This window comes from Panicum hallii, chromosome 7 (genome assembly GCF_002211085.1).
Source record: "Panicum hallii strain FIL2 chromosome 7, PHallii_v3.1, whole genome shotgun sequence".
NCBI classification, from domain to species: domain Eukaryota; kingdom Viridiplantae; phylum Streptophyta; class Magnoliopsida; order Poales; family Poaceae; genus Panicum; species Panicum hallii.
Window position 1 is genome coordinate 2,698,466 of NC_038048.1, and position 9,177 is coordinate 2,707,642.

Below are 9,177 nucleotides of genomic sequence, written 5' to 3' on the forward strand. Positions count from 1 at the left end.
TAATGAAACATCACATATTTCTATTTAAGATCTATATTCTATGGCTTACTTTTCAGTTATAACACAAGCATACAATATAAAGCACAATAAAATATTTATTCCCTAACATTTGACCTAAACCACACATCAAGGACTTTCACTCAAGATCACAACATAAAACTTGTAGGTTTTGACTTAGGGTTTCAAACGAAACTGATTTTACACTTTTATGAACTTCTTACGAAAATCCATGAAATGTAGAAGTTCATTGGTTTGAAATAAAGAAAGTTCTGGAAATCTTACAGAAAATACCCTAGAACTTTCTAAACCAAAGTAATCAAGTCCCTGGTCAGGGAAAACAGATAATAGGAAGTTAACGGCGATATTCCGGTGAAGGAATTGCCGGCATTAAGAAGATTCAGCGAATCAGGGCAAACCTTGGGGTAGCCTTGGTTATGGAGAAGAACAAGCGGAAAGTGAATTTCCGTGGTGATCAGGATTGGTGACGAGAAGTACTTGACGGTGACGAGATTCCGTGGATGACGAAGGGGTTTGCCGAGCATGGTTGCCGTGGGTGGAAGTTGGCCGAAGGAGTAGTCTCCGTGGTGACTCGTGGTCTTGCTTGGCGATTAACGAAGAATAGGAGCTGCTGGACGTCGTGGAACCCTGGGACGAGATGGCAAAGCTGGATTGGTTTGCTAGGACAACTCCCCCGCGAACTTCCAGGGTCCAACTGCTCACGAGCTAAGCCTTCTTTTGCTTACACTCGTGTGCCACTAAAACACGGCCGGCACACCCGCGTAGCATCCTGCAGGACTGCCGTGCTTGGCTGCATCGAGGCTCCTCCGAGCTCGTCACGCCCGACTGCTGCCTTTGCTCCGCAACTTCTCCTTCGGACTTGCCGCGCCATAAGCGCTTCTCCGCCTCCGCGAGGATCGAGGGAGCTCGCCGTGCGTGGTTCCACTGAGCTCACCGCATCCGGTCGCCACCTCCACACATCATTGCTGTGACGGTTCGTGTATTTGCAATACTAGATATATTTTGTTAGTGTGAAATATGTGTTTGTTTGTATAAAGCTTATGTGTGTTTGTGCGAAACTTTTGAAAATTTAAAGTGCCAGTAAAAAGGGTATTTTTGTAATTACAGAAAAACCTAGGGTTGTTTTTGCAAAATGCATTTGGAGAAGAGTAATTTCAAAATAAGTGAAATATATTTTTCTTACCTTATGTCTTGTAAAAAATATATATCCAAAAGTTTCATTGGAAATGTATATGTTGAAGTGTATAAACAAATTTTGGGTAAAGTGGTAAAAATAAGGGTATTTATGTAATTTTATAAAAGTATAAGTCCTTTTATGCAAGTATTTGAATTACAAAAGTAACTTTCAAAATTACTCAGGACTAAAGTGTAAAAGTGCAAGTCATCATGACATGTCATAAATGCTTGCATTTAGGTCCTGAATTTTATAAAATTTCATTCTTTAGGACAAACACAATACAAATCCAACTTTTGCTCAAAACTTTACGCGTAAAAATATAAATATTGAGTTTTTGAATTTGAGCCCTAAAGCAATGTTGTAGAGTTTGAAAAACTGTACAACTTTCGTTTTGGGCATTTCTTCATTTGGGTTTTAAATCAATGGGAAATTTTGTTTTACAACCAGGCCCCTGCAGTTTTCGGAAATTACGCAAAGGTCCTTGGGGAAAGCTGTTCATCTTTCTCCTCTCTTTCTTTTCTTCCCTGGCGTCTCTGCCTTATCCTCTTTTCCACCGGCGGCAGCAGCACCAAAACACTCTTTTTCTTCCTCTGTTCTCCTTCCTGTTGATCCCTCTTCTCCAAGCATGGGCGCTCGGGCAAGCCCCAGGCAGCAGCAGGCCCGGCAGCGCCAGGCGCCTGGGCATGCGGATACGCTGGGCGAGCCAGCGCGGGGCACGCAGCAGCTGGTGGCGCGGCCCGAGGCAGGTGGCGCGGCCCCGGAGCGCTGGCGGGGCGGCGCCCAGGCGGTTGCAGGCAGGGCGCGCAGCACGGCTCAGCGCGCGGGAACAGGCGGCCCAGGAGTGCGGAGGTGGTTCGGTTGGTGCGGAAGTAGTGCCGGGCAAGTGCAACAGTTGTGGCGTGAGAGAGAAAGAGCAGGAGCTGGGCGGCACAGGAGGAATGGGTGCGCGAGAGTAGAGCACGCGAGCGACGACCGCAGCCGAGTTGTCACGAACGGCTCCGGCATGAGCTGATGCGGCACGATGCAAGCGAACCGGCATCGAGCGAGTACGGGAACAAGAGCGGCATGGTTTTGGCGGTGCAGGAGCTCACGTGCTGAAGAGCCGGTTCAGGTGCTGGAGTGACAAGAACGTGAGCGACGTCGAGCGGGTGGCGCGAGCATGCGCGCGGCGACGTGCGGGAGTTGGCGGTGTGGGCAGCTGTTGAGCGACCGGAGCAGAGCAGGCCTATGGGCATGAGCAGGTGATACTGGAGTACGACATGCCGAGCAACGGCACGCGCAGCAGGAGTTACGGTGGAGGGTTTCTGCGCGAGATGTGGGAACACGGTGACATCGGCCCTAGCTACGCCACGGAAATATCTGATGATGCAAGAGTGGCCGTGTCGAGGACGCGAGCTCGCTCGCTCGCGAGATGCGCGAGGGGCGGCGAGCCAGAAGAAAAGATGGCGAAGCAAAGGCGATGGTTATAGCGCAGCGAATTCGGGAGGAGTAGCCGTACAGCGGCCAGGTGATCAGGGCAGAAGTAACGCGGCGCGGGTTCGACGCGCAGCGTATGACCGGCGGCGGTGGTAGACCGGTTCTGAGGGCGTCACAGCGGATGGAGAGGACGGCGGAGTTACAGAACCCGGAGGTCTGAGCGAAGTTGAACCAGCGCGTTCGCGAGTGCGAGCGGAAGCGTTCTACCGGTGGCCGACTTAGCTCGTGAGCAGGAAAACCCTAGGGTTCGCGGAGAAGTCAGTATAGCGAACCCATTCGGCTCCATCGTCTCATCCTATAAGTCCACGACGTCCAGCAACTTCTATTCCTCGTCGATCGCCGAGCAAGACCACAACACCTCAAGAAAGCTCGTGAACCCTCTCATCGAGCTCTTCCCATCGCCAATCTTGTTCGCCACGGAAAATCACTTTCCGTCTGTTCTTCTCCACAACCAAGGTCTACCCTAATTCTTTGAATCTTTCTAGTGCCGGCGATTCCTTTGCCGGAATATCGTCATTAACTTCCTGTTAACTGTTTTCCCGGACCAGTGACTTGATTGCTATGTTTTAGAAAGTTCTAGGGTGTCCTTTGTAAAATCTTCAAAACTTTCTTTGTTTCAAATCGGTGAACTTCTATATTTCATAGATTTTCATAAGAAGTTCATACAAATGTAAAATCAGTTTCGTTTGAAACCCTAAGTCAAAACCTATAAGTTTATTGTTGTGATCTTGAGTGAAAGTCTTTAATGTGTGGTTTAGGTCAAATGTTAGAGAATGAATGTTTTATTGTGCCTTATATTGTATGCTTGTGTTATAGCTAGAAGATAAATTATAGGGTGTATGTTTTAAGTGGAGAAGTGTGATAGTTAGTTAATCCTATCACCCTAGAGCTCATATCCCTATTATCAAGACATTGTCCTCGTCTTGATTGCCGTTTCTTTAGGTTCCTTGTCGTATAAGGATCCCCGTTAGTTCTTGTGCGTCTGCTGCTTAGCCAAAACATCTCTGCGGCTATGCTTCAGCGTTGGCTATCAGTTCAGCTGCTAAGCATCCGCTTTCCTTGAGTCTAGGATGTTTCTGTATAACAGCAGTCAGTCGATACTTCTGTCATCGACCGATTAGCTGATATGGTTGTTACCTTTCTAGTATCGGCTACTGCCGATACAATTCTTTTGATCTGTTCTGTATCGACTGCACAGAGTCGATGTATCGGAGAAACACACACGATCTTAGGGTTTTTGCCATCGGCCGACCCAAGCCGATTTTGATTGCTTTTCCATATCGGTCAAACACGGCCGATCGATCCCTAATTTCCCCATCCATATCCACACACTTCTATCAGTCGATTTATCGACTGAGAGATCGGCTATCTATACTTATCGGTCACACACCCTTAACCACACTCCATTCGGCTATGCGTCACTCAATAGTTGTGCTGACGTAATCGAGTCGATACAACCACACCTAGTTACCTAGAAAAACACTTAAGCACATCTCAGTTAAGACAACTGCTTTAGGAATCATCCTTCTGCCAAAGTAATCGATGCTTCCATCGATCGTCTAGGAACCCGATACACTCGTCAATCAGCTAAACCCTCGTTGTTTCCAACCAGCTCTGTTGTAACTCTCAACATGTAGCTTATTCTGATTAATTATCTCCCTAAAGCTTCACCTAAGTTTAGTTTCAGATCTCTTTTGATTGTTATGTGAGTAGCTTGTTAAATGAATGTTGAATTGCAACTTTGTTGTGAAGTAAAATAGTTTTGTGTGCACATTTGAATGTAATGTTGCATTACATGTAGATACGACTACTTTCAGCAACGGTACCTGCGAGATCTCCCAGAAGTCTACGGAGGATGTTCCTGAAGACCAAATGAACGTCACCAAGGAATTAACTGAAGCCCCGAACCAAAGTTCGGAAGATGTTAACATTTCTGACTTCAGTCCCACCAGTAAAGGCAAGCCCCGGACATAACCTACTACTTTTATTACACTGCAATCTACATCTATTTACGTATTCTATGCATTAAGTTCTTAGGAATTGCTTGAAACCCTAGATGCATTCTCCTAGGAACCAATGTGATGGATACTAGCTCTTGAGTCCGACTAGCTGCTATGCTATTAAGGCCGGTAGAAGTCGGGTGATTTCCTGTCACTCGCGCGATATAGGAGTTGTAATGTTTACATTTCTGTTATCACTATAAGGATATCGGACGGGAGTTCTGTGAGGTATCATGGTTGAGGTGATACCCCGTCTGTGTTGTTGAATCTGTTAAGGTCGCAGCGTGTGGAAGTGCGGGTTAAGTGTTTGAAAGTACTAACCACATGCCGCGAAATATGGTAAGCGGTAAGCCTAGTAACCAATCGGCCCGAGGAGTGGACATACCTCCCACCACTCGTTTTGCTTCTTCTGGTTACTTATGTTCGACTGAGGAAATACGTGTTGCAAGGGCAACCAGGAGTACGGGTTTTGTAGTCGCGCTACAGACGTATGTCCTGCACGAGTGATGTGCGTATGTTCCTGCAGTCGCTTGTGGTGGCTCTGATCCACGAGTCGGAATGAAAGGTAAACGGTTGCTTCGGAACAACCCTGTGGTGTTCCAAGCGTGTGAGTTAGGTTTACCTTGCAAGGTTGAATCTCGATTCAGGAATCGTCCGCCTCTCACGATGAAATGAGACTGCTTATCCCCTTTTCCACATAGAGTAACAAGAGCAATATTATGGTTATCAAAGATGATGTTTGACCAAAGATTATACCATGCTTGCTTAGTTATAGGTGCTTACCTAGAATGGATAATTAACTAGAATCTGAAAGCTAAAACTTGAAGTTAAGGATCTACTCTTAGTTGCTTTTCAGCTGATACTAAACCCAGAGCTGTTATAAGCCTTCATGAGTCTAGTTATGGGCTAAGTATACCCAATTCCGGGTAAGCCTTGCTGAGTATTAGTATACTCAGCCTTGCTAGTTGTATGTTTTTCAGGTGACATCTGTGAAGACCCTACTCTTCCCTGCCTTGGCCCTGTGCTCTTCCAGAAGGTTGGTCCGTGGAATGGAATCCGTCCTCGGCCAACATTGGTGATACAGAGTGATGTCGTGCCTGGGCTTAGCATGACATCCGTCTTGTCGACGTGCTATAGATCATCGCGTATGTTTTCCGCTGCTAAAGGTCTTAGCTTAAATAGTTTGTATTGTTTTCTCTAAGTTTGAAACTTTGTACTACTTTTATATCTCTTGTAATGTAATCCCCTGTTATGTAAATTGTGATGGTGATTGTATCTCTGGACTCACCTTCGTGTGAGGTAACCTTATTTGATCCTGTGTATCGGTGGTTTATCGGGACGTTACCCGACAGGCCAAGGGATTATACCAATTGAAGTACGTCGGAGCCCTCGGGAGTGGACTCACGTACTTGAGCCGGTATAATTCAGGTTGGTTCTGCCACAGCTGGTATCAGAGCTATAAGGTTACTTTGGAGATACATTTTACCTTAAAAATGTTTTCAGTGTAAAAGTTTGACCAACAAAGTATTTGGCAAAACTACGTTGGATTCGTTAAGGATTGAGCTTAGTACGTAAAGCCCTAGGGTAATGTTTATGAGGGAATTAGAGGTGGCTATAGTATATATATAATCCTAACTACCAGCATTACTTTTCTGTCAAAACTTAATTTCATGCACAACCCAATTTTACTTTCTGTAACGACATCTTCGACGATGAGGTAAGAAGGTAAGGATCCTCAGCCAACTGAGGGAGCTTGGCCTTCCTGTCGGTGATGCGAACCGAACGCTGTTTCTCAAGCAGTGGCCTACTTGAGATGCTGCCAATATACCAACTTAGGTTGATTATATTGGGAGTATATGGTTCGGCGCAGGGTATGGCGATCGCAGATCATACCCCCGCATTTTGCGGTACCCCCATGAATACGTTGTTTCGATAACGTATGTTAACGTTGTCTGTACGGCGGTAATTGTACAGATGCTGTTTCTATAGTGAACAGTAATGATTGGGGACGCTTTCATGACATGCTGGCATGAAAGGTTCAACATATATATATTGTGATTTTCTGCAGGTACACTAACCTCGTTGTGTAAGCTTGAACGTAAGAACGACTAGCTATTATAGGGAGAGACGTATTTATGTTATGCCACCGTAACTAACCACGTAAGACCAAGGTTACTTGGCAGTTATTTTTGTTTGTGAGGATGTGTAGAAACGTGCATGCATCATGTCATCTTGGATTGCTTTGATTGTCTTGTTTGTTATGTTGATGTACTGAAACATATGTTTATATCTGAATGCCTGCCTAGACTTTGTGTTGTAGGAGTTAACGTAATATGCTAGACTAACTTAGAGTTAAAGCAGTCTTTGGTGAATCAAGTGGATTGGGTTATGTTTGGACCCTATCACCAATCTTAGCTTGACAGCCAAATCAAATCCTTGATTTTGCTTTAAATCTGTTTCGGCAGAATCATTGAACTCCTCCTTTGATGGTTAAACCTTGATGGTTATCATCAAACCCTTCAATCCATCATCTAGTGATCTATCTATCCTCTCTTGGTGTTGTACCTTATATCGTTGATTAATCTGGTTACAACATCTGAGAGCTGTACCTTCAATTTTTGCGCAGATGATTTTGAGTAAAATAAAAAGATTTATGGCCAAAGTTATGCATCATAACATATACCATCTTTGGTCAGTGCATGGTGTTGCATCATCATCGGAAATCCGTAGATTGACTAACGGGTATGCCTCTAGTGCAACTTCGGGTTATCTTGGGTTTCTTAAGACCTATCCTGCTGCTGTTGGCACTACGGGGTTGCTATTCCTCTTTTGTGGTGGTGTTTAATCACATGACCATGATGCCGTGTCGGAACCTAAGGCCTCATGTGCGCTGCAGCCATATGATTGAGCCATTAGGAGCGCACTGGTGACTAGGTCTATGTGACGTAACCCCACTGCAATCTCTTCTTATGCAACCTTACTAGTGTCCTAACTTTTGATCTTCGCTTAAGGATATAGAACTACCCAGGTGTTAGTTACAAGAGAACGGTTGCAGGGTGCGAGTCGTGTGCATCATCAACTTATGATAGCAATATGCATCATATTTCATGCATTTCATACGTGCATACATTGCAAGTATCATCATCCTTGCATCATGGTGTATGCATCATTTAGTCAGCATCATGGTAATTGCATTATGTCCTATGCACCATTTCGATCGTGCATGAAATCCTCCATCTTCATGTTGCATCATCATTGCAATCATACATTACAACGGTGCATCATGTTCATGGTCATATACCGAGCATTGCACTCTAAATTGGAGCATTTTGTCATTATCCCTTGATTGCATCGGTATAAATAGGCATATTTTGCAATCAGTATCATTTAAATCATTCAGATAATAAACTCTGAGCAGAAATGTTTCAAACATCACTTATCGGTCTCTTGTGCTACCTTTACTTGCTATCCCCAAAGATTTGTGATAAATGTCGCCGACATTTATCGTCCTTATGTATAATCTCTTATCTTGTTAAACTCATCTATGTACCATCTCTTCATGCTCTCGTTATGCTCATCTTGTCATGCTCTCGTCGTCAACCTCAACCTTCTCTGGTGTGATTGCTTTTGCCACTTTTGGTGTGTGATTCACTTCTCTTCCCCTTAGAGCCTTTCGTCCGAATCTCGGGACGAGATTCTTTTTAGGGGGGGAGGATGTGACGGTTCGTGTATTTGCAATACTAGATATATTTTGTTAGTGTGAAATATGTGTTTGTTTGTATAAAGCTTATGTGTGTTTGTGCGAAACTTTTGAAAATTTAAAGTGCCAGTAAAAAGGGTATTTTTGTAATTACAGAAAAACCTAGGGTTGTTTTTGCAAAATGCATTTGGAGAAGAGTAATTTCAAAATAAGTGAAATATATTTTTCTTACCTTATGTCTTGTAAAAAATATATATCCAAAAGTTTCATTGGAAATGTATATGTTGAAGTGTATAAACAAATTTTGGGTAAAGTGGTAAAAATAAGGGTATTTATGTAATTTTATAAAAGTATAAGTCCTTTTATGCAAGTATTTGAATTACAAAAGTAACTTTCAAAATTACTCAGGACTAAAGTGTAAAAGTGCAAGTCATCATGACATGTCATAAATGCTTGCATTTAGGTCCTGAATTTTATAAAATTTCATTCTTTAGGACAAACACAATACAAATCCAACTTTTGCTCAAAACTTTACGCGTAAAAATATAAATATTGAGTTTTTGAATTTGAGCCCTAAAGCAATGTTGTAGAGTTTGAAAAACTGTACAACTTTCGTTTTGGGCATTTCTTCATTTGGGTTTTAAATCAATGGGAAATTTTGTTTTACAACCAGGCCCCTGCAGTTTTCGGAAATTACGCAAAGGTCCTTGGGGAAAGCTGTTCATCTTTCTCCTCTCTTTCTTTTCTTCCCTGGCGTCTCTGCCTTATCCTCTTTTCCACCGGCGGCAGCAGCACCAAAACACTCT